The sequence below is a fragment of the Protopterus annectens genome, chromosome 11.part0, assembly GCF_019279795.1.
Source record: "Protopterus annectens isolate FY-2018-M chromosome 11.part0, PAN1.0, whole genome shotgun sequence".
NCBI lineage: Eukaryota > Metazoa > Chordata > Ceratodontiformes > Protopteridae > Protopterus > Protopterus annectens.
The window spans coordinates 377,514,543-377,541,037 of NC_056745.1; the positions used below are offsets into that span (position 1 = coordinate 377,514,543).

General features: G+C 40.1%; 1 protein-coding gene across 1 annotated transcript in view; it reads right to left on the minus strand.

Annotated features, from left to right (window-relative positions):
- TMTC3 (transmembrane O-mannosyltransferase targeting cadherins 3) overlaps positions 1–26,495 on the minus strand; it is a gene marked incomplete in the record, with an annotated part of 998,858 nt that overhangs the window by 972,016 nt on the left and 347 nt on the right.

Sequence of the window (26,495 nt, forward strand, 5' to 3'; positions counted from 1 at the left end):
ATAGGTGTCAAACCAAATGCAAATTTGTGATTTCCAATCCATTGATAACAGTCATACATCATCTTACTCAACCTTCCCCAACCTCCCTCTTACTCAGCTTATCGACTAATACTCTCTTTCAACCTGCACCACATCTAATGTAGGATTCACCCAATTTCTGTGCAGGCATCTCTGCTTATTTTCCTGCCGTTTCCTCTCAAACTTGCCTTTTGACATCATTCCTCCTACACACAGATTTCCAAATATCACTTCCACTAACAAGTTACTTAAACAATTATTTCCTCAAACCTTACTTTTTAAAAGCGTGCTCTCACAAATTAATTTTTCTTCTCTTTCCATCCATGTCTTTTACTTTGAACCACTGTTCTTCTCCTCCATTAGATTTTATTTGTGGCACAAAAAATGTATCTACTGATTTGTATTGTCTTTTGTAAAAGTCTTCTTATATTTCACTGTGTGTTCTACTTACCACTTACATTCACTGTTATTACTTTCCGTAATTTTAATTTTTCTTATCTGCTTTTTAAACCTTTTGTATGTGTCATACTTGGAGCATTTCTCTATGGGCGCCCACTGAAAATGGGCATCTAATGACGAGATGGACAATCCTGATAAATAGTGGGCAGGCAGGAGCCTGTGGCCAAAACTGATTAATTGTAATCAAGTGAAGGCAGTGGTCAAATAGTTACTGAGCTATGTTGCGTTCAAGTGAAACAAGCTGAAATATATCAATGCAACTATCATTAATATTAAATGGCCACTGAGGCAGTATGTGGATGAAAAGAACTGATCTCAGCTATTATTCGGTCACAGTTAAAACAGTCAGTTGCCATAACACAGCCCGACCCCATCCCATTTAGCACCACTCATTTTTGCGCTTCTTGTAGTCCCCTTTGATCAGAGATCACAGGCTGCTACTGTTCAAGTAAAATATCTTCTCTGTGTGGTACAGGCATATTTTTGAATTAACAGCATTTCCAAAGTAGTTTCCTTTCCATCACAAGTTTACAGACTAAGCAGACAAGATCTACTTGCTTTCAGGTTTGTGTGCCTTTAACGGTGCTATGAATTCTAGTTAGACGACTTAAAAAAAAAAAAAAAAAAAAAAAAGAATAAGGATATAAAATAATTAGTGCTGCAGCTCCTGGACAGTGCCATTGGATACACTGGATTACATGCAGTACTGTCAAGTTAATTCACAAGAGGTAAAACCCACTGTCACAAAAGTATCAACATTAGAGAGCTGCAGAAATGTCATGCCCAGACAATTCTACTTGCCTCCCTTATTGAGCCTTTTTTTAGGAAATGTCCCAAAGACAAACTTTCCAACTTAAAAGATCTGTCAAAAAGTAAATTGTAAGCCATGCTGCTTAACGCTAGGAGCCTTAGCCTGAAAATGAACTCACTGGAGGCCGTCCTTGCACTGGAAGTCATGGTTGACTAAAATATAATCCTTAAGTTTTTCTGATTAGTATTAAAGGCTTTGCTAGGTAAATTCAGGGAAAGTAGTTAGTGCGGTCATGCAGAAAGCCTTAATGACAAACTATAGCACCAAATTATTTTAAATTTATGCTCTTGAAGCAAGTCCTGCAAACAGAACACTGACCAGACTAAAAAAGGGCAGAAGAAAAGAAAAAACAACACAGAACTAAACAATTCACAAAGCTTCAGCAAACAGGTTGTATGAAAATGGAACTCTAAATGTGGGTGCAATGATACTTGCACGTAATGCGTACTAAATGACCTGGATTGATTTTGCCTCAAGGTCCAAGTCATAGTTGGATACAGTCATTTGACCAGCCCAGCTATGCAAAAATTCTGTTTTTATAATGGATAGGGCAACTACTGCATCTTCATCCCTACTATGTAGTCACAGTGTTCTAAAACCTATTACTAGACAACACATTTTGCTCTTCCCAACTGACCAAAGCCAAGTTGGCGTAGCTATTGGCACACGCAGTGCTAATAGCCACTCCAACTTTCTGCAAAAAGAAATGCTCCTGGAACATAGACAAGGCAAAGAAGGGCGATTACTCCTTGAGAACAGCCCTGCCATACAGAACTCGCTCAAAGAGTTTTACACACAACGGCAAGACATTCAAGAGCCAGCACATGGATGGGATAGCTCACCAATCCAAAAAGGAACTTGCTCAAGGGTCAGGTTTTTAGAACACTGAAAAACATGTGGATTTTGAAACTGAATGCTGAAAAGTATCCTGGTTTGAATGCTACCACTTCCTTGATTCCTTTTTTAAAGGCTAGACATCTTAAGCACTAAGATTAGCTATAGTAGTTCCTCTAAAGTTAGTTTTTGTATTCAGTTAGCCTTCAATTTCTAGGTATTTTATATAACTTTTGTGGACTAATGTTTGTTTTTTCATGTTTTAGTATGATTTTATAAGTTATCCGAGTGCTTTCTTATATATGGTGTTTGAATGATTCTTGTACAATGATTTTAAGCAATGATTTTACTAGTCTGAGCATGAGGCTTAATTGTTTTTAAGTATTCATTGTGTGATGTTGATTGATTAATTGGTATTTTAGACATCTGTTTAAACCTGTGCATTTTTTACGGTGGTGTCTGATGAAGCAACTTTGGTTGTGAAAGCGCTTACCATTTTGTACTTTTTGTGATTAAACGTTTTGCTGTGTGTTATCTTGGTGCATTTCTACTTTTTTACTTGGATTCATTTTTGCACCAAGGTTTTACCTAACACTGTTTTCTTGGTTTTCAGCCCAGCTACTGGTCAACTTCCCCAAAATTCCTTAAATTACTTTAACACGAGAAGGAAATACGTTTTGTGTCTACCTCTTTCTGTAAACAATCCTGAGACCAACAAAAGAAGTTCCCTAGCAGTGTATTGGTGACTGCCCTCAACACTGCCTTTTTTGTTCAACCTTGGAAGGGCATCCTTCCTATGGTTCCATCATGGGCCGTAAACAATGCTGAAAAAGTTCCACCCCAATAAGCCTGACCCCATTAGTTCTCCACTCTGTCTACAAACAATGATTGATTAACTCAACCCCCCCCCACCCTCAATCTCCACCCTGTTCCATGTAACGCAACAATTCACACCATTCTGCTGTCGAGATGCCTTTTAAAAAAATCACGTCTTATTTTAACATCCCACTACCTGGTTAGAGAATAAGGTCTTGCTGGCTTTCACATATAGCTGTAGCGTTGTGAATCTGATCAGGGTAAAGATTTAAGGATGCAGCAGATCCTGTGGACTGGGTACAAGTTTTATATCATGGTAAAGTTGCGATGTAGTTTGGGGGGGGGGGGGGTTCCTCCAAATTCTGTAATCAAGCATTACCAAGTTCTAGCTACACTTGTGAATTGACATCTACATCCATTACAGTTTCATACACAGCTAAACAAATTACAGAGTTGGCTCCATTTCCAGTTATTGAAGCACAGCAAGAAAATGCAAGCATTTGTACTTCATTTAGCTTAGGATTTGTAATGGATACTAATAACAGTAAGAAAGCACCAAGTTATACCAAGACCGCAAATGTTTACTTTAACTGTATGCATTTGTAATCATACACCTTATTTCCTTTACCAATAGCCCAAATTTGTCATTCTCTCCAAAACAAACGCAACATGGCAACAATTTTGTTAGTATTTATATTTCAACAGGAGATGCAAGGTAAGAAAAGGGTAAAACGGGAAGTGTTAGCAGGCAGTCTTTTTATTGGGGCTCTAGACAACACTTGGTAGAGATAGTCATCAGAAAAACAGCAGTTTAAATCTGAAATGCTTATCTGCTTTTCTGTGAGCATTCAAAGTGCTAGACAGTTCCTAAACTACTAGTGACGTTGCTTCCAGCACTAATGAAGACATGAATACGATATACAGTTGAGAGTTGATGATTCGAACTTCGATTATCCGAACCAACCTTCCAAAATTTTCAGAAAGGAAAAATCTAAGTATGAATATGTAAACATTATACATACTCGCTTGAACATTTTTTTTGAACTTGTAGCCAGCTTGTGTGTGAAAAATATTCTTTATTGTCCACTGGAATCTCTAAATGGTTGAAAAGCGTATTACTGCATGCAGAAAAAAAAAAGATTTTAGAAGTTTTTTATCCGGTTCAATTATATGTTTGATTATCCAAACAGTTTAATTATACAAACTATCCTTGGTCCCAATTAGGTCAGATAATAGACTCTCTACTGTAATATAGAATTGTGTAAAAGCAAGAATATCGGATTTTCCCCATTCTCCGTTTTCAGTAAAGGAAGAAATGCAGTGCCAACTGCCTAATTAAAAAAAAAAAAAACTTCCACCAAGAGGGTTTGCAACCCCATTCTTCTAACCCATAGGTTTAGAGGGGAATAAATACAAATGCTTCTTTGACAACATGCATTTTCTTTTCATAAAGACTGCAAACGGCAATGTTTTGTTAGGTCTTTTAACAGCGTTCCGGGATTCACAATTACTACCACCAATTAAGTTACTTTGAACTCATTCTACATAAATGAATTCATTCATTTTGTCTGTAACACAGGCAAGTAATGCTCAAAGTATCTTAATTTTTTAAGCAAGTCTGGTATTAAAAAAAAAAAAAAAAAAAGATATCCCCTGCAGGCATAATATAACACAAGTGTCTAGCATGAGTCACTTACTATCTGGGGATTTTAAACCAGAATATTAATGCAACCCTGCTGGCATCCAGACAATTCTTCCAGAAAGAAAGAAAAAAATGTTATTTATTTATTTTTTTTTTTTGCTAACTGTATCTCACAGGTGGCAATCAACTTGCTCCCAAGTCTTCTCATAATTTACTTGGTCTACCAGACCCATGCAAGTCTCTCCTAGGCTAACCCCCAACCCATGCCCATGGTAAGTGAGGAGACAGAGGATCCTGGTGAAGACAGATGATCACAGACTACCTCTTTCCACGTGTAGTTTTTTGTTTTGACTAATGGAGAGTGGTGCATCATTCCTTCTCCCTGGTGACTAAGCCAATACTCCTGCCCACCTGTGGAAATGCTCACTTGTTCACCACCCCCAGGATAGGACTGCCTATCCTCTCATGTCAGAGCAATAGTCATGGCTTTATTCCTCTATGCCACACATCACTAGCAAAGTCCAACAACTAGATTTTAGTTGTTCGTTTCCTCCAGTTTGTACCCGGAATACTACATCAACCCCATCAGCACAGGAAGACATGAAGAACAAATACTTGGCTTGTTTGTAAAATAAGATTCAAACTGTAGTAATGAACTAGTTAACAGAACTAGTAACTGTTTGACCCAGTGGTGTACAGGACTGAAGTTCAGAATTTGACCCAGACAACCCAGATTCAACTAGCATTCTAGGAATCAGAAAAGCTAATTCAGGAACAGAGAAATGAAAAGGCAATGCCTGCTCAACTCTCTTAACTGGCATAGAGAAAGAGAAGGGGACATGTTGGAGTTGCACCCATTGTCTTCTCCCAGTGGAAACCAGAAGGCAAGATGAATGGTACAAGCCAGTAGCACATAGGTGGCAATGCAGATGCACACATCACTGTGGAGGTAGGACAGTCTCCTTGCAATGCTCCAGTGTGTGCCCAAACCACAAAGCAAACTCAGCAAATCAGAATTAAGAGTGTAACTATAGCAACCAACAGGTTAACAGTCAGCCACAATATATTACAGCCTCTACAAAGCTGTCCCTTTCTTTAGTCAAGGGGTATAACAATCCTGAAGGCCACTACACCTTCCTGCTTGAAGTCGGAGAACCCACCCAGCAAAAAGTCATTGTGATACGGTCCACCACAAGGTGGCTTCGCGAATAACAAAACACATGAATATAGTAGAGGAACGGATATCAGCAGTAGTTGACTTTGTTAGTCTAGACGTATACAAAAACTGATATTACTTAAAAATAAATATAGTAATTGGCTCAGACTAACAGTGAAGGTCCATCACTACAGTGGCAGCAATGTAACACCTTAAGGTTCAGAATAGTTATCAGAAGTTAACATCTCCTTCTGTGAAGTAGGTCTACAGAAAGAGAAACAGGGAGACAGTGCATACTTGTGCAAGTCTGCTACTATAAATGTATGTTAAAAGTCATAAAAGTAAATTAAAAAATAATTACACACACACACACACACACACACACACACACACACACACACACACACACACACACACACACACACACCACTTATTTTCTAGACAGTTAAATGCAGCACAGTTATAGAATAACGCTTTCTGAAGCATATAAACTACATGTAAGCTAACTTCTTGAAATGTGTGCAGGAAAGTGACTATTTAGAAGACATGGCAGAAAGTACTTATTTTCTGGTAGCACAGAATGGCCCGAGTTAAGAGGGCATGCAGTCTCAGCCAATAAAAGCATGGCACACCAGCCAGCACAAAGTCACAAGGAGAACCTGCACAGTTGGTGAAATTGTCATCACAAATGTGAAATAATAGCACTACAGGCACATAGCAGGAAAGCTCTTACAGTTCAGAGTAGAGATCCAAACAGCAGACCTTATTCCAGATGAGGCTCAATGCACACCATGGAGTCTAGATTTTAAACAAGAGGTTGGAGAAGGAAGAAAAGGACACATTTTGCCAACAAACATGCTCCAAGATGGGAAAAGACAAAAGAATGACAAGACATAAGAAAGCGTGATATCAATATAAAGAATTGGCAGACTGTAATTAGGGTTACCACCTGTCCCACTTTGCGAGGGACAGTTCCTCTTTTGGCAGTTGTGTCCTGCATAAAAATTGAAAAAATGGCAAATGTCCTGAGATTTTAGGACAAAAATATTTCCTATAATTTACGTAATACTTGCATAACACAGTTATTCTGTATCACCTAAATGTTATAACAAACAGAATAAGCAACTAGAATGCTACAAGAATAATCTTTTATTTAGGCAAAAAAGTGAATTTCTGTCCTTTGTACTGGCCGTGGGTATGTTTTGCCCTGCAAAATCTGATGTTTGTACCAAAAATGTCCCACTTTGGGCATTTGAAAAGGTGGCAACCCTAACTGTAATAGAAAAAAAAGTAGTTCGTGGAACAAAGACTTTATCAAGTGCAATACATTTCTACACAAAATATTTGATCAAATATAAAATATTTCTACAGCATAAAAACAGGAAGGATATAGGATAAGCCAAGATGTAAATGACTGAGCCTCGTCTGCTGCCCTGCATACCTTGTATGGTAATATCTACTTATAAAACGTATCAATTCCTGGCAGACACACTTGACTGTCCAAATGTATACAGAAACAATTTACTATAAATAATATAAATAAATTAGATGCACGATTACATGCATGAAGATGCAATGAAAATTTATGTACACACTCAGCATGTACTTTTAATTTTAACATTTTTACTGATTTGTATTTTCAGTATAACCTGCTCTACTTTATCCTTACTCAACATGTTTACTCACACAGATTAGGCTTTCTTTCTGTTTTTTTACCTAGCTCTTTTATGTGTACTGTTTTTATAGACATTATGGAATCTTTTCTGAGTATATCTTCTGAATACATACCACTGGCCAGAGTCTAAAAATGGTCCTGAAAGGTAAGTGCTCTTTCTTGGGTAATAAACTGAAACAAAATGGCAAGACAGGAGTCCTTAAGCTGCTGTTTATTAAAATAGTAGTGGTCCAGTGGGCCCCTGTCCCTAGCTGAGTTTTTAATATACAAAAAGTGAGGCCAAGAAGATCCTGAGCTGCAAAACACACACACAGTACCATACTGTACTGCTAGAGAGAGTAAGCAAGCAACAAGGGACTACAATAACTAACAAAACTTAAACAGCTGACCATGAAGGTGCATGCAGAATACCATCAGTCACCATTTTTCTCTTTGGCAACTGTGCATGAAGGTGGCAGAGAAATGGTAAAAATTAAGGAGAAGTATATGGTCTGGTAGACCATTACTGTGCAACTTTTAATGTCTAACTGAAGGAAACAGGAATAGACAAAATGGAACAGTAGTCCGATATTGTTTCTAAATATGCGGCAACCAAAGGATTTATCTTATCTTCATTTACTGACAGGACATGAAACCAATAGGCCACCAGGAATCAAGTGGCTTGAAAGAAGGGCATAAATTCGCACTGGGCATGACTTGGATGAATGCACAGAGTATGTTTGCATCATACATTCTACAATGCCTAAACTCATCAATATGTGAATGTCACATTTGAAAACAGTGCAAATTCATCAGGACTTCTAGTAAACTTTCATAATTTGTTTACTTAAAGCCTTGGACTAGAATGCACTGGTGAACTTTGATTTACATGCTGTACTGCTGCTCTCTTCATACAGAGACTATCTCCTGATCCCATCACCTTTTAAATTTATCCAAGCCTCTTGGGTTTCTAATAGCATTACAGGAATGGACCCCTCTTCCAATAGAGACATTCTTGTCTTAACTGCTTCGTCTTCTCTATTTGATACTTCCATGATGGCATGTGATTTATTCCCTTTCCCTTATTACTCTGTACTTTTGTGGTAAGACAATCTGTAATTAAATGTTTGCTGTACAGGAATATATCCTATTTACTTCTGTTACATCACACAAATTTCTGTTAATAGACGATTACTGTGTTAGTTTGTTTTATCAGACTTCTAACATTTTGGGTCTTATTGACTTTCTGTAATCTATTTATTTTCATCGATCGTAATATGTCTATCCTTCTCTATTAAAACCAAGCAACTCTTCCCTGAAATCTTTTTTTTCTTCTAAACTGAGGGCACATTCTTTATTCTCCATTTCTTGCGGGCATTCTACAGAAAGTTCAGAACATCTTCTTTTGACATTCTCTTCAGTTACACCCTGTGTCATCTATTGCTCTTAGTCACTGGCCTATCACTCCACAACACTGGCCGTGTCAGAGTTGCCACCATTTCCTGTTCCTTCCTTTGCTGTGCAACTCCAAATGAACTTTTGTACTGGTTTCCTACTGAAGGCTCTAGAGTATTTTTATGTGGCACCTGATCAGATGCTTCCCATTCCACCCATTTCTCCCCAATTTGTAGACTTCCTGTTCCATCAAGCTGTAAACATTATTGACTTTTCTACACTAAATCCTTCACTTTGCAGGTAATCCATAACTCCAGTTTTTACTTCCGTAACTTCTCCAACACTAATCCTCTTTTCTATTTTCCCCACTTTGTTTTCTTAATTTTTGTATTTTAAAATTTTCCATATCCAGATATCTTTGCCTGTATTTCTCTTCAAACATCTTCGGTTCTGTTTTTTGTAATTAATTCTGCTTTCTCCTTTCCATAAATATTGCACCATATTAAATCTCTCTTTCTCATGTAATATACATTACAGAAAATTACTTAAATATTACAGAAAACTGTCAATGTGCTTTGAAAATGATTTGAAAGGATGTGGTAATGTAGATGAAACAAACACAAGATCTTATTACCAGACTGTTGTATCTTGCATCCGATTCATTGAATGAAGGCGGACTGCATATACTGTAACAAAGTTACATGCAAGTTTTTAAACAACATTTAACTGATTTGTGGTACTCAAAGAAGAAAATGTAGTGTTTAAGGACAGTCCGTACTGCAGAAATGGATGTTTACTATATGCCTATTTACACCACTGGATAAAACAAGCTAACATAAAGACCACAGAAAAAGTTAACAGATTAAATGCAGTAAACCGCTTTCATAAAACTGTACTGAACAACCATACAAATCACTATTAAAGCGAAGTACATTGATCCAGCGAGAAGTCAGATGAAAAAGTACAATGCCAACATAGCACAATAAAAAGAAGAAAAAAAAAACAAACAAATTATGGTCTGGAGCACTTCCTTAGTTTAAGGAGGCCAACAGCAAAATGGAACAGACTGCTTCAAAAGCAAAAACAAGAGACTAAAGCAAAGATGTACCAGGTTTGCTGGAAATCACGGGTGCATCTATAATACAGCTGTCTTGCATACAGAAGGCAAAAGGCAAAACGTGAAAGTGGTGGGAATAAAGGGCAATAAGGAAATGCACTGAACCTTCTCAGTGTTTATCTACACTTATCAAAATGACATCATAGCAACATAACTTAACAGCTGTTGCATCACTTTATCAGATGCAGGAGATTGATAGAGCAGTTAACAGATTGTGCTGGGTGTGCTTTACTATCAAGTGCACATAAACTATATTTTTCAGTTTGTAAGAGGGGGTGGCACCCCCTTACCCAAATGTCCACCTTTAAACCATGACAGGTGGGAAAGTTAAAGGGGGATACTAGCTCCCTTAAAAATGGAATAACTGAAAAATCTCCATCTCGTCCATCTAGTTAGGTATGCTAATCTACATACCTACCTACCTAACTAAAATGTAATTCCAGACCATGCTCACTTAAAATTAAAAAAAGAGACAGGTGGTCACTGCACAACAAACAAGAAGGCTACTAGAAAAACAAGAAATATAATCACCATTCTAATTAATGGCAATTTGTTAAACAATATGCAGAATACATGAGCATTAACTTGACACAAAATGATCAGATAAAAAAACAAATTCTGCTAAAGCAGCCTCCAAAAGTACACACATTCAAAAGATCCATGTGGCAGTGACCAGATTCTTCCTGTGATGAACAGTCTGGAGTCAGCTCTGATGGCACATAGGGATAAAGCCTTCACTGTTACTCAGGTGACCAATTTAGCACAGGCACTTGCCTACGATGACACTGGGAGAAGAGGAGTAATGCAGCTTAGCAAGATCGCCTCTCTTCTTGGGAAAGGGAGCAAAGCTCGTGCCTGGAATGCACAGCTCCATGTTAAAATCCACAGAAGGGAGAGATCACACAAGAGTGATGGCTTCAAGGAGAGGGGACAGGAACGCCTTTATGGTTAACTTCACTCTATGTAAGTGACAAGCCACCTCTGATGCTCACTGCATGTCCAACCCAGAGCTGCTTGCCCCAGAGCATGCACAGTGGGGACAGGGTCCCCACAAGGATAACACTCTCACTTCTTGTCCACTATAGCCTTGTCCCCAAGCAACAAATGAGTTGTAGAATGAATGTTCAGTAGAGAGACTGGTAGGGACAGCTACATGGTCAGTGATGGTTTGGAGCAAAAAACAAAAAAAAGTCTATGGAAAACGACAAGCTATTTAAAGGGCAGTTGAAGTGTGTAGCTGTGTGTTTGGGGAGGGGGGATAAATGCCATATAAACAACCTTTCGGCAGCAGAGAAGCTGTTAGAAGTAGCCTCCTATAAGCTTGATGAGCCAAGTCTTCTACACTTCTAAAACAAGAGCAATTACATTATTGTTTAAGTGAAGAATTAATACCTCTGAGTTCTTAGCCAGAGTTAAACTAGCTTGCATTAACTGTTCTGAAATTAAAAGTTAAGCCCTTTGGCACTAAACAAATAACTTTTGCTTTGCATCTCTACTTATCCTCTGGTTTCCTCCTCTTTCACCACTAAGCAGCTGTTCCTAGGGGATCAGTGGAAGTCTACTGAAGACTGGCCAATAATTCAAAAACAAAACTTATTTCCTTCTGAATAAACATCTCTTTTATTCCAGCTAAAAAGCCTGGCTATTCAACGGATGTTCTTTATATAGTTCTATAGAATATCATGGATCCTACCCACATAGTATAAATCACATCACTGCTTCTGGGATGCAATATTTAATACACAAAACACTTTTTTGTATTAAAAGAAAAATGTATTTTACAACCTTTAAAAAATATGAAGTTTCCGAACACAGAAGACAAAACATACTGAGCCATGTTTATGGCATGAATATTCATAGGAAGGCAACAAAGTGCTTTCCTCACTTTGGGTTCCAGGTTCCAGCCCTAATTATGCATATTAGAGTAGGTAGGTAACTGTAAATTAGAAGTCTTGCAAAATCTTTTTGACAACCATTAATTTAACAGTTTGGCAATTGCATAACTAATTCACAATTATTTACCTTTGCTAATCCAGTGACAGTTGGTTTGTAGACTCTAGGTATTGCATTATTGGGCATTTAACTTGTACAGTGACTGCGTTATGGCATGACCTCTATGTCAAATACTTTTAGTAGCAGTCTTATGGATGTGATGTATAGCTCACTTTATTTAGTTCTAAGTACTGTTGCCGTGAGATTGCCAGTTGTTTTAACTGCTTAACCTGGCTTGTAGAATTCAAGTGTTCATAGGTTCATAGGTAGGTAACTAGGCTATCGGCCCTAGGGCCCATACAAGCCTAGCCAAAAAATGTACCCTGGCTTTTGCCACCCAAGAAAATTATTTTCCTGTGCCCCTGTCGAGTACAGCCACAGAAGTGATCCCCGGGGTGAATTTCCCATTTCCCATCCAATCATCAAGATTTTTCTTGAAGAGTGCTAATGAGGAGCTCTGTTTGACATAGATAGGTAGTCTGTTCCAGAGTATGGGAAGTCTCTAGGACAGGAATCTATCCCTCCAGCATGTTCTGTTTATTGTGGTGAAGTATAGAACTTCTGTTTAGCTATATTCTCATATCTCAGTTAGTTTCATTATTTCAACTACAAAATGGCACATGCTTACTACATGAACCACAGCAGACATTTTTATTGTCAGTTGTTTTACACTAAGATATCATGGTTAATAGTATTACCATTGTTATGTGAAAGTGTTATAGCAAAAGTAAGATACTGAACTTTTGTCTCACATTGTTACTGCTCTAATCTGTAAAGTTAATATCATATGTACTTTATTTTATTTCCGTATTTTTCATATTTTAATCTCAACTAACTCCTCTCTAGCTGTTATCAAGTAGTTGCGTGTATAGTACATCTGTTTTTTTTTTTTCCCTAGCTTTTATATTCAACACACTCTCTCCCCTCCTGTTTTCCGAAGCAAAGTGTCTTCCCTCAAGACTGCGTCTACCTTTACTGATACTGCTCCAACTTCTGGAATTATGCCTGTGCTCTACTGTATAGCCAATTTACACTAAATGTATGTTCTAAGCTCATACCACAAATTAGTCTTACTTTGTCTACTGTACAGGCTACCTGCATACCACGGAGACCCCCCCCCCCCCAATACTCACCTGTATAGAAACCTTGCCTCCGTCCCTCTGTCATCTATAAGTTAGTCACTACCCTAGTGTCAGCACTCTAAGCTATACTCTTTTTGTTTTTGTTTGTGGTTTCCTTTTAACTGTTTTTATTTTACTGCAAATACCTATGTATACCTCGCTATAACATCTCTTCCCTCTCTATCTACACCTCCCCACCGCTTATACTTACCTGTTGACTCTCACGGTGTGCTCCTTAATGTTTCCCTCCTGGCCTGTTTCTTGTGGTGATTTCCGTTTCCTGGCCCATCCGCTCTGTTCGCCCTCGCTACACTCGGGCTCACATCGCTCTCCTCCCACCCCCCATATCATTTCCTTTACACCTAACCACCTAATTCCCCTCCACCCCTTCCTGTCTACTAAAGCATTCTGAACACCATGCCCTCCCTTACTTAGCACTTCACAGTTTAGTCTGCTGTAAATCCTCCTTCTTCCTACATACATCTCCTACTCCCCCTACAGGTTGAAAAACTTAAAATATTACTTCAACTATCTAAAAGGTCCAACAACTTACTTTTCCTAGCCCCTTACCCACTCCTCACTCCATCCCAATCCTATTTCTCAACCTTAGGCCAAGGCTATTGCAACCCCCTCTATTTTCCTGTTGCCTCCATTACTTCTCCTTCTCATTCTTACATCTTATACTACTCCATTAGGTCTATATTAGAAGACCGAATGTTTAAGTGATCGAACACCTAAACATCGATCTTCTAATATCGAAATCAAAAAACAAATGGCCAATTTAACACAGGGAAAGATTTCCCTTGGCCGTTCACTGGAGTTTGCTATTTCCCTACTGTTGAGCAATATCGGAGTTGGTATATTTATTTAGGGGGGGTGAGGGGGGCACAGCCCCCCACTTAATTTAGATGTAAAGTAATGTTTTTTTGTGTAGTGGCCGAGGGAAGTGTTTCCCTGGGATGTTCGACATTGTGCGGTTCAATATTAGAAGATCCATGTTTAGGTGTTCGATCACTTAAACAGTCGATCTTCTAATATAGACCCTACTCCATTACCATCTGTCCAAAGAGATCCCACTAATCCCCAAACTAACTGCTTCTCATCTCTGCAGTACTCTTACAATCTCCTCCTCTATCTTTTCCATAAACATCTCTCTGCCTAAAATCAAACTTCCTCCTACTCACTCTCTAGCATCTAAAATCAAGACTAAGTACTTGACTTACAACCCACTTAAATTCAAACTTTACCACCTTTATGTAGCCCTGCTTCTATCAGGAGACATACATCCAAATCCTGGGCCCATCCATCATCCCACTGTGCATAACTCTACCTCTCCCTACTTAATAAAAACTCATCCTCTCCAAACAAACATATTTCCTTTTACTTTATGAATGCCCATAGTAATCTAAACAAAGTTGGTGAAATCCATGCTTGGAAAGCATTCCACACCCCTGATGTAATCGCCCTAACAGAGACATGGCTAAAACCCCAAACCTCTGATAAAGCCTTTCTCCCCCCTGGTCATAATATAATCTGCATAGATCGCCAAAACAAAAAAGGGGGTGGCATAGCCATCCTCTACTCCAACCACCTCACCATTACAAGTATTATGAAACCTATCCCATCCTTTTCTCCTGCTGAACTACTTACAGCTAACTTGAAAATCAATGACCACACCACTATCACAGTAGCAGCCATCTATATTTCTTCAGGAGACAACATTCCCCTGCTCAAAAATATTCTTTCATACGTTTCTCAACACATCCCCAATGAAACTATCCTCCTTGCGGATGTCAACATTAACTGGTTAACTCTCAGTAATCCAAATTCTAATACTTATATTAATTTACATGGCTTTACACAGCTAATCTCCCAACCTACTCATACAAACAACTCTCACACATCTAGTACTGTTATTGAGTGAGTACTTGTATCTAATCCTTCCAAATATCATAACCCTGAAACCCTACCAAACACCCTGAGCAATCACTCCCCTATAAAAGTGCTTAGGTTCACTCCCCACTTCTCAAAACCTCCTAGATTTATCACCTGTCGAAAACTCTCTAACTTCCATCCAGAAACCTTTAATTTCCTCTTCTCTAAAGTAAACTGGAAATTCCTGACCCAACTCCCACTAGACGAAGCAATCTTAGCTTTCAACTCCACCTTCCTTAGCATGTTAGACTCGCTTGCTCCCCCTAGCAAAGTCCGAATTAAGTCCACCATATCTCCATGGCTTTCAAAAGCCACTTGTGCCCTTATAATAACTAGAGACAAATTATGGAAAAAAATGGTCACAAACTAAACTCCCTGCAGACTTGCAAAAATATAAAGAACTCAGAAATCTGACAAAAAACACAAACAAAGATAAAAGGACTTCTATAACAAACCTCAAACAGCCCTAAAATCTAATCCTAAACATTCTGGAACTCTATTAACCAAATATTACATCCTGGTAATCTTAGCTCCCCCAATCCATGCCCAGACAAGACATCTGAAGAAACTGCCACTATCTTCAATATCTATTTTATCGATTCAATATCTAAGCTACTGAACCCAAACTCCAACTTTTCTGGACCTACTCCTAATACTATTTCCTCAAAAACCTTCTCTCTCAAACCTGTACCTACTAGCTACATCAAAACTCTACTCTCTAAATTAAAACTATGCGCAGCATCAGCTGACAATATTCCTTCCACTTCTCTTCTACTAGCAGCTGACTCTCTTGCTCTCATTTTATCTATTGCAATTAAATTGCTCTCTCTGAATCTAAAGTCCTTTCCATCTGGAAACCAGGTGACGCTCTACCTATACAAACTCCTCTGATATCTCCAACTTTAGACCTGTTGCTATCTCCCCTCTCTTTAAAGTACTAAAAAATGTATTCATAAACAAGTTATGCAGTATCTAATACAGGAAAATCTGCTTACACCCACTCAACACAGCTTCAGACCCAAAACACAGCACCACTACAGCTCTACTATCCTTCCACAACACCGTCTCTATAGCCACGGACGACCTAAACTTATTTCTTGCCTATTCTTGGACCTCTCAAAAGCTTTCAACACTGTCTTGCATGCTCTTCTGCTGCACAAACTACATAACCTCAACTTCTCCTCTGATAATGTTGCATGGTTCTCCAGCTACATCACTGATGGATCTCAATCAGTGAGATGGCACTCTGCACTCTTCCCTCCTCTCCCTGTAAAAATAGGTGTACCTCAAGGGTCTATTCTAAAGCCTTTACTTTTAATATCTTTACTAATCGGCTCTATACCTCCTGTCCTTAGTCATCTTTAGTGCAATACACAGATGACTCTACAGTCATCAACACAGCCAACTCTCCCTCTAAGCTCTTCTCAGCTATTCAGGCATCTTTTAACTTAGTTGAAACATGGCTCTCCAACAACCAGCTCATCCTTAAACCTAAAAAAACAAAGCTGTTACTCTTCCGACCTAAAAAGTTCAACAATATTAAACCCTCCTTCTCCATACAGTCCCTTAATAATACTCCCATTCAGGTATAATCCAGCACTAAGTTCTTAGGCGTAACCACTGACGATCAGCTTAAATTTGACTAGCATATTAATAACTATCAAAAAGACTCATTCAAAACTAGGGCTCCTTTACTGTAACAAGAAATTCCTTACCTCTGAAGCCAAGATTACTCTCTCTCTTACCTACTTTCTACCCAGTCTAATGTACAATTCTCAAATTCTCACAAATCTTAACTCAGCACTCCTGACCAAACTTGAATCTACCTACAAGGTAGCTAGATTTGCTGCCCAACAAACCTACAAATCCCATCACTGTCTCTCTCTCTCTCTAAAACACCTAAACTGGCTTGAATTACCCCACTACCTTCGCTCTCAGCTCTAGATCACTAGCCTTCCTACTGCCCAGCACTATCCCCTCATCTACCATTATTTTCCCCTCGAGACCTCTCCAAAGCTCTAACCAAGACCTCCTACAAATCTACAAACCCAAGTCTAAATTTGGACGCAACATGTACAGCTATCACCCCATTATTGCATGGAATAGGCTCCCACTAGAAATCAGGACCCTTACACATCTTAAACAATTAAGACAGCCACCAAAGAGCACTTTAAAAGTCACTGGTTCTGCCACTGCACTCTCCCTCCTTAAACATCCCCTACTTCCCATACCTTAATCTACTTTCTGCCCTTAACTCATTTTTCTCACTAGCTCTCTCTAATCTTCCTGGAATACTCTTTCTACTGTCTTCTAAAATCTATTAAGCAAATCGCCTCAGAGAAACATTCTATTGTAACTGTCTTGCCTTCATGCAAATACATTATGATAAAACTTTTTTTTTGTAACCACTTACCCCAAAAACTATACTCATTTTAATGACATTTCTTTTTATACATCTTGAAATAGTTTTGCTATACTCCTGATTTACTGACACTGTATAACATTGTATTGCTACTTAATGCCTTGTAATAATCCTGTAACATTGTTGTTTAATGCTAATTTATAATGAAAATTGCATAATATGTTGGAGCTTTTCTCCCTGGGCCTCTGCTGAAAAAGGGCTCTTCAGCTCAGTCAGACAATCCCGGTCAACGAATGTAAAATACATAAATAATAATAAAATTAATAAATAACTACAGCTGGAACCAAAATGATGTAAGCACCTTCTGCCAGTCCATGATTATTCATGCTGTAAACATGGCACAGTACATTCAGTCTTCCATGCGTGGAAGTAATTTTTAAAACATTTTATTTATAAATAGGTTTGAAACAATCTCATGTTTATGTATAAAAAGTGGTAGCATGCAACTTTTTTATACAGAAACAAAAGGTTGTTTTGCACCTTTAGACATTATCTTTAAGCACACACCCCCCCCCCCACCAGTACATATTCTCTACTTGATCACTCATCTCTCAGTAGTGCTCTTCAACAACAAAACCCTAAAGTCTGTAATTGGCTCAGTCTTATGATCAGTGTTCTCCTCAGCTGTTGGGGTTTTCCATTTGAAATACCAACCCTCTTCCAATAACAGATTTTCCTTAAATCTCAAAATTAAGCCCCGCTTTACAATATAAAAACTACAGTACACTGATATCTTATGAACTGGATTGTTCTGAAAACAGTCTTGTCAGTCTATTGTAACTGTTTTGCAACTTCCAAACCAAGCCTTCAACTCTAGTAACACTCACTCATCTTCCTTTGCATGCTCAATTATTTTACTTGAGCACAGCAGGCACAGACTAGCACTTAAAGGCTAGAATTTACAATATATCAGTTTGATATGCAGCCTCTGCACAATGCATCCTTTGTAATTTATCCAAATTCTCTTACAAGGCCAGGCCCAACTCCAATCCTCACATGAAACAGCAATAACACAATAAGTTGGTAAATGGAACATCTCCACACACAGTTCTTTGGTCTAGCTGCAGTTTGAAATATTTTTTCAACAATTCCAGCGTAGTGGAAAATGAAAATGGTACGCTATCTGCTCTTGTTCTTAAATTGTCTAGACCTCCCACTGCTCCAAACCTCAAAATGACAGCTTCCCTGTCACACAAACGTACTTTACACACCTTTTGCTGCTTGATTTATTCACTTCTCCACTCAGGGTTGCCAGATTTCCGACTGGCCAGGTAGGGACAAACAAAGTGAAGACTAAAAAAAAAAAAAAAGGTCTTCCACGCTAGGGTCTTTAATGCGGAACATCAGAGTCCCGCATTAAACAAAAGTAGCTCTGTGTTTATTTTTTATTTGACTGGCCCGGGCCAATCAAAACTAAACAAACACGGAGCTGCTTCTGTTTAATGTGAAACATCGCAGCTCCGCATTAAACAGAAGTAGCTCTGTTTTGCAATTTTTTGACTGGCCCGTATACCAGTATACGGGCCAATCAAAAATCGCTAAACACAGAGCTACTTCCATTTAATGCGGAACTGCGATGTTCCGCATTCAAACACAAGAAGCTCTGTGTTTAGCAAATTCTGATTGGCCCGTATGCCGGTATACGGGCCAATCAAAACAAAGCGGAGGCTGCCCGGGATTTAAACCGGCAGTGCGGGACTCGGGATCAGGCTGCTGATCTCGGGACAGTCCCGCCCAAATAGGGACGGCTGGCAACCCTGTCTCCACTGCTTTGACTGCAGTGAATTCTGCAGTAGCTTGTACTATTTCTGGTTAACTCTGCTAACCTTTGTACGCTGACCTCCATCCCTTGATTTCCCACAGACTCTTTTCTGTTTTGCAGTCCCTGAACATCATGTGTCATTGTGGGAGTCTTCCATTCTTACACTTTTTGCAACTTAATTTGCACTGTGCTGTATTTATACACTTGCCTATTATTTATAGTGGTGCTGTATTATTTCTGTCTCTTGTTGTCTCCACTGTGTTTCTCCCACCCACTCTCCCTGTTGTTAATCTTGGTGGCTTTGAAACTGCCTGCCCCTCTTGTAAGTTTATATTTGGATACTCCTTCTGGGCCTATCTCATTTGCTCACTCAATTGAGTGCAGTGAGATCATATTCTGATTTCAGGCACTCCTACTGTGTACAAAGAGAGCATTTGAGAAGGACAACCCCTACAGCCTCTTAATCCTGCTGTGTTCCCTCCCTCAAATAAAAAAAAAAAAAAAAAAATATATATATATATATATATATATATATATATATATATATATATATATATATATATATTCAGCTGCTCTTACTGTAACTGTCTTAGCTGCTGTTCTGCGTGCTGTTACTTACTCTGCACTTATTACTGCTTGTTAGTAGCCTTCTAATTTAATGCCTTCTGCACTTGTTTTTAGTCATGTGTTAATTTAATTGCATTTAAACTGTACTTGCCGTAATATTGATATATGTGTGCTAGCCTGCACTGCATTTGAATTGTATTTACTGCTGTTTTAGCTGTTTTTCTGTAAAAAAAAAAAAAAAAAAAAATCCTAGCTTGTTTCCTGCCTTTCCTGTAACTTGTCTAGTCCAGATACAGACTTGCTGTATCCAGTACTGTTTGTATGTCCCTGAGCCCCCCATGCCTTTCGGTGTTGGAAGGAAGCCTTCTAGCTCATCAGTGGGAGTGGTAAGCACTAGGTAGCCTATCTACCACAGGAGGAGAGGTTTCTGGCCCAGAAATTATAGTTTATTGGCTGTTTGGGAAGCTCTTCCATCTTAGATTTGCTGTATCCAGTACTCTTTTGTAAGCTTCTGAGCCCCCCCCCCCAAGCCTTTCTGTGTTGGAGGAAAGCCCTCTAGCTTATCAGTGGGAGTGGTAAGCATCAGGTAACCTATCTACCATGAGAAGAGTGGGTTTTGGCCCATAAATTGTAGTTTATTGGCTGTTTAGGCAGTTTTCCATCTCTTTCAACTTGCTGGCTTAAAAGCCTGTTATTTGTTCCCCACCTTTCCTGTAACTAGTCTAGTCCAGGTACAGATTTGCTGTATCCAGGACTCTTTGTAAGCTTCTGAACCCCCCAAGCCTTTCTGTGTTGGAGGGAAGCCTTCTAGCTCATCAGTGGGAGTTGTAAGCATTAGGTAGCCTATCTACCACAAGAGGAGTGGTTCCTGGCCCAGAAATTGTAGCTACTGGCCGTTTGGGCAGTTTTTCCCCATCTCTTTCAACTTTTTGGTTTAAAAGCCACACTTGCGCGGTTTCCCACCTTTCCTGTTACTAGCCTAGTCCAGATACAGAGTTGCTGTATCCAGGATTGTTGGTAAGCTTCTGAGCCCCGCAAGCCTTTCTGTGTTGGAGGGAAGCCTTCTAGCTTATCAGTGGGAGTGGTAAGCACTAGGTAGCCTAACTACCACAAGAGGAGTGGTTCTGGCCCAGAAATTGGAGTTTATTGGCCGTTTGGCAGTTTTTTCCATGTCTCGCAACTTTCTGGTTTTAAAGCCCATGTTTGCGCTTGATCCCCACCTTTCCTGTAACTAGTCTAGTCCAGGTACAGATTTGCTGTATCCAGGACTATTTGTAAGCTTCTGAGCCTCCCAAGCCTTTGTGCTGGAGTGCAGCCTTCTAGCTTATCAGTGTGAGTGTAAGTACTAGGTAGCCTGTCTACCACAAGAGGAGTGATTTTTTGGCCCAGGAATTGTAGTTTATTAATCATTCGGGAAGCTGTTAATCTCTTTCAACTTTCTGGTTTAAAAGACCACATCTGCACTCGTTTCCCATCTTTCCTGTAACTAACCTACTTGAAAGCACTAGAAAGCCTTAAACTGATACAAGCCTTCTAGCTTAAAAGAGAGACTTTGGAGTGATCGAGTATCAGTTTTCTGTATTTTCTTGCTGTGCTAACTGTTTTCCACCTAAACGCTGACTTTTCCAGTACTTATTGTGATTTAAAAGCTTGTTTTTTTTTTCACATATTGTACTTATTTGACTGCCTGCCCTTTTAAAAAGTTGATTTTGTTTAAATAAATTAACTGTTGTAGGCTACACACTAAAGTGCGATAGCCCTTTCTGATCGCTTGTAGTCGTTTAAAGCGGTTTTAAAGTGTAATTTTACTGTTTTTGCCTTACCTTTTCAAAACAAATTGTTCTTGTTTCCCGTCTTTCTAAGCTAGTATAGTCGTTTTCAGGCTAGTGCTGAATTCAGGGCTGTGTTACAAGTTTCTGAGTTGCCCATACCTTACTTGGATAGAGGGAAGTTTCTCTGTTCACATGTGAGAGAGGGCAACTTTGAGCAGTCATCTGTACCTGGAGGAGTGGTTCCAGCCCAGAAGTTAGTAGTTTAAAAACTGCGTTTGCACGGTTTTGTGCACCAGACAGCACTGGTTAGCTAGGGTTAAATTATTCCCGGCTCCACTAAGTCTCCTCTTCGGTTTTTCACTTGAAACTAGTCTAACTTTCAACCTAAGCACTCAAAAAGCATCCTAGCACTTGCTCAGACCTAATAGCAAGCACTAATATACCCAGACACTTGACTGCCCAGCAGGGCAAGGCTCTTTATCCACCCCTCCTCACCAACCAAGCGACTAAGTAGCTCGCCCTACTATTCAGGCATGACCAAAGGGCAACTAAAGGTGTACTCTCCAGTCCAGAGGCAATGTTGCAACGGCCTCATGTACACAGACAGCCCTCTCCTCCTACCACAAAACACTAACATATGCGAGAGATGCAATTATACAGCAAAACTGGAGGCTAAGGTCTCTCCACCCAAGACTGGAACAGACAGTCATGAGGAGAAGGTTAACACTTGCACCACACCTCCAGCCTCACACAGACCTACTAAACCAGCACTGGCAAAAAATACACAAATACACAAAATCATACTCGGAGGCTCTAAATAAAAACCTGCAAAAGCATCAGAGAGCTCCAAAGCAGACACCCACAAAACCTGCACCTCCCATCACAAACCAGACAACACGTAAAACACAAAATCAATGTGCCGCACAATCACAGCCCTTAAGGCGAAATAACATACCTAACACACTAGTAATAGGCAACTCAATAGTCAGGCACACTAGGCTGGACAAGGAGAAGGTTACTGTTAGCTGCCTATTGGGAGCCAGAATCCGCCACATAACACAAGCACTCAGGTCACTCCAGAACAAGTACAAATATGACTCATTGTTCATGTTGGTGTGAATGACCTGAAATGTACCTCCCTGAACTACATGAAAATAGACATGGAAGAGCTCTCTGATCATGTAGCCCAGGCAGGTATGTCCCTGACCCTGAATAGCATCCTGCCCTCACCAAGAATGATACCTCAGTATAAAGAAAAAATGATCAATTTCAGCAATAGGCTAAGCTTCTGGTGTCATTCAGAGGATCCAGTGTCTATCAGCCTGGAACGACATACTCGACAAGCCGCATTGCTTCGCAAGAGACGGCTTGCACCGGTCACCCCTTGGTTTTCGAATACTGACCAAGGCTCTTGCTGCCCCCCTAGTGCCTATTTTAAGCAAGGCTCAAAATTCAAACCCACCACCTTCAACAGTACAAGCAAAAAATGATGGTTATGCTACTCAATGCCAGGAGTTTAAATCTCAAAATGCATGTGCTCGAAGCACTCCTAAGTATGGAGAACGTCGACATCTGTGCAGTAACTGAAACCTGGTTCAAGGCTCCAGACAGCACTCCAGCACTACTGGGCTACAACTCATACCACACATTTTGGCCACAGAACATAGACCGAAACACAAAAGGAGGGAGTGTATCCATATTCATCAAGGATACTCACACCTCCAGGTTAGTGGAGCAGCATACCACCTCTGAGATCATCCATGTGCAACTAACATTGGGCAAATTTGCAATGCAAATTGTGGCCTGCTACAGATCACCCTCCATGACTCAGGACCACCACTCCACCTTTCTGGAGACACTGTAAAACATGAAGGTCCTACCGAACACCCTGATACTGGGTGATTTCAATTACCCCACCATTAACTGGGAAAACTACTTGAGTACAAACTCCCAGGCTCAGCGTTTCCTGGAATTTATCAACTCAAATGCCCTGGATCAGCTGGTAAACTCCCCTACCAGAGGCCACAACATATTGGACCTGGTCATCACCAACATGGGCGACAGGTGTTCCGTACTGGAGGTCAACCCGTCACTGGTTAGATCAGACCATAAACTAATCACATGTCCACACCCCAGCACCACCCCCAACCAAGGAAACCAGTGAAAAACTTTTCTAAAGCAAACTTCACCTTACTTAAGGTAGAGGTGGTACGTTTCACAGCCCCCACGCTAAAGGATAATACTGCCCAAGATGCAGAATCCTTTACAATTGCACTCTATGAGCACCTACAAGGATGCATGGATCGTGCCATCCCTAGCAAGACCAAGATTCACTCCCCTAAGAGAAGGGAACCAGTCTGGTGGACCCCTGCCATAAACAGGTTATACAACAGAAGGAGGAAACTAGTTCAGAAAAAAAGTAAATCCCAAGAAGGAAAGACATCCCTGATCAGTATCAGTAAGAAACTTAAGGTCCCTCATAAAATCATCCAAGGCTAACTTCGAAAGAAAAATAGCCAAGGATTCAAAAGATAACCACAAAGCCTTCTTTAGCTATGTCAAGAATCTAAGTGGCAACTCGCAGATATGCTCTGAGCTAGTGCAAAATAGCACAAAATATACTGAACCTACTGATATTGCCAACATCCTGGCAGATAGATTCAGTGCAAACTTCAGTGCAAACTTCACCTCCCTCTCACCTTCAAAAGGGCCCACAACAATACCAGAAAAGTGTAGTGTCCTGGAAATCACAGAAGCACAGGTGAAAACAGCCCTTTCAAAAGCCAAAAACACAGCATCAATGCAGCCAAATGGTGTCCCAGGCTGCGTCTTGCATGAACTACAGAACAAACTAACCCCCCACCTAAACAAGCTGTTCAACCTCAGCCTCTCCACAGGCTACGTGCTCATAGAATGGTGCACAGCAACGGTTATTCCGCTCCACAAAGGAGGGGCCACAACTGACCCTGGTAACTATCGCCCCATAAGCCTGACTAGCCTGGTCTGCAAGGCTATGGAGCACATCATCGTGGACCTCATTAACAAAGACATTGGGAACCTCCAAACACTCGACTCGACCCTGTTTGGCTTTGTTAAGGGCAGATCATGCCTACTAAACCTGGTTGACTTCTTTTAGAGACAGTCACCAAGGCCATAGACGAGGGAAAGGTGGTTCACACACCCTACCTTGATCTCGCCAAGGCATTCGACACCATTCCTCACTCTGGTATTATAGAAAAACTCACCAGCCTGAACATAAACCCCTACATCACAAGTTGGGTTGCCAACTGGCTTACAGACAGAACTCACACGGTAAGAATAGCGGACTCCAGGTCCGACTCTAAACCAGTCACAAGTGGTGTTCCGCAAGGCTCGGTTCTGGGACCCCTACTGTTCAGCATACATTTCTCAGAAGTACAGGCAAACACAGGAGGACTATGGTTAACAAAGTTCGCCAATGACTGCAAACTGGGAGCCATAATGGACTCTCTGGCTGACACGGACATCCTTCAAAAAGGCCTTACTGAGACAGACACCTGGTGTCAAAGTCATGGCCTCAAGCTAAATGTAAAAAAATGCATAGTCATCCCGTTTGGGAAAAACAAAACACCCACGAATTACCACATAGGTGGCAGCCCCCTTAATACAGAAGAGGTAATAAGAGAGCTGGGGACCCAGGTAGATAGTAATCTCTCCTTTGACAATCATATTGCCAAAGTAGTTAGGACATCTTTCTATGTGGCCCATCTAATTACTAAGGGGTTCGCATCTAGAAGTAAAGAGGTTATAGTGCCCCTCTACTCGTCACTCGTCAGACCCCATCATAGAGTACAATGCCCCATTTGGGATGTACCTCACAAGACACTTGCAACAGCTGGAAAGACCACAAAAGCACCTCACCAAGAGGATTACTGGCCTCAAACATATGTCCTATGCAGCCCGACTGAAAAACTCCAGCTGTACTCAGTGGCATATCGCTTACTCAGAGGTGATCTCTGCCTGACTTACAAAGCCATGTCCAACTCAGAATTGATGGACATGCTCCACCTAAAGAAATCAAAGTCACTGCGAGCCACACGCTCTAGTGAGCTAAACCTCGCCACAACAATAAATAGAATATGCTGGAGAGATAGATTCCATCACAGAGACTTCCCATGCTTTGGAACAAAATTCCCAAATACATTAGGCAAAGCCCCTCACTAACACTCTTCAAGAGAAGCCTTGACGAGTGGATGGGTAACAGAAAATACATCCCTGGGATCACTTCACTGGCTCTGCTTGACAGAGGCTCAGTTAATTAATCAATGGGGCGGCGAAAGCAGACACTCTGTCTAGGCTTAAAAATGCCCTCGGGCAGATAGGTTCATAGGTAGGTACTATGAACCTAAGTAAACAAACCCTAGTAGCTACAAATTCAAGCAGCAAGTGGGCAAGGACTAGAGCTTATATTTTGCAGGGCTTGGTACTTTCTTTGCAACCTGGCATTTGGGGGAGGGGAAGGCACATGAAATGGTGGCAATGAAATCACCTGCACTCAACACCAAAATTATTCCTGGTTGCTTCTGATCATACCCATAATTCTACCTAGCAGCGATCTCATTGCCTTCAAGAAGAAGAGAGGTATTATCCCCAAGCCTCTTCTACCCAAAACTGGACAAAAGCAAAACACCAGCAGCTTGATGCCTTTCCCCACTCAGCCTTCCATCATCAAGGCTGAAATCACAGAGGTCTTCCACTCTTCCTAGGTAAATTGATAAGATACCAACCAAACAATGGGGGATCTTTTTTTTTTTTTTTTAGCATTCTATGATCATCTACAATGCAGCTGATTCTTTAGAATCACAAAATTACCTGCAATAAGTTGTACATGTTTTTGCTACCATGTTCATTACTTTTGTATACATCCATTTCCTCATTGTGTTTAAACAGTAAAATGCTTCCCTGTATTTTTTGTCATTTCTGATGTGCTTTTCGTATCATATGTTTATTATTATTACTGTGGCTTAGTCACTTACATCTGCT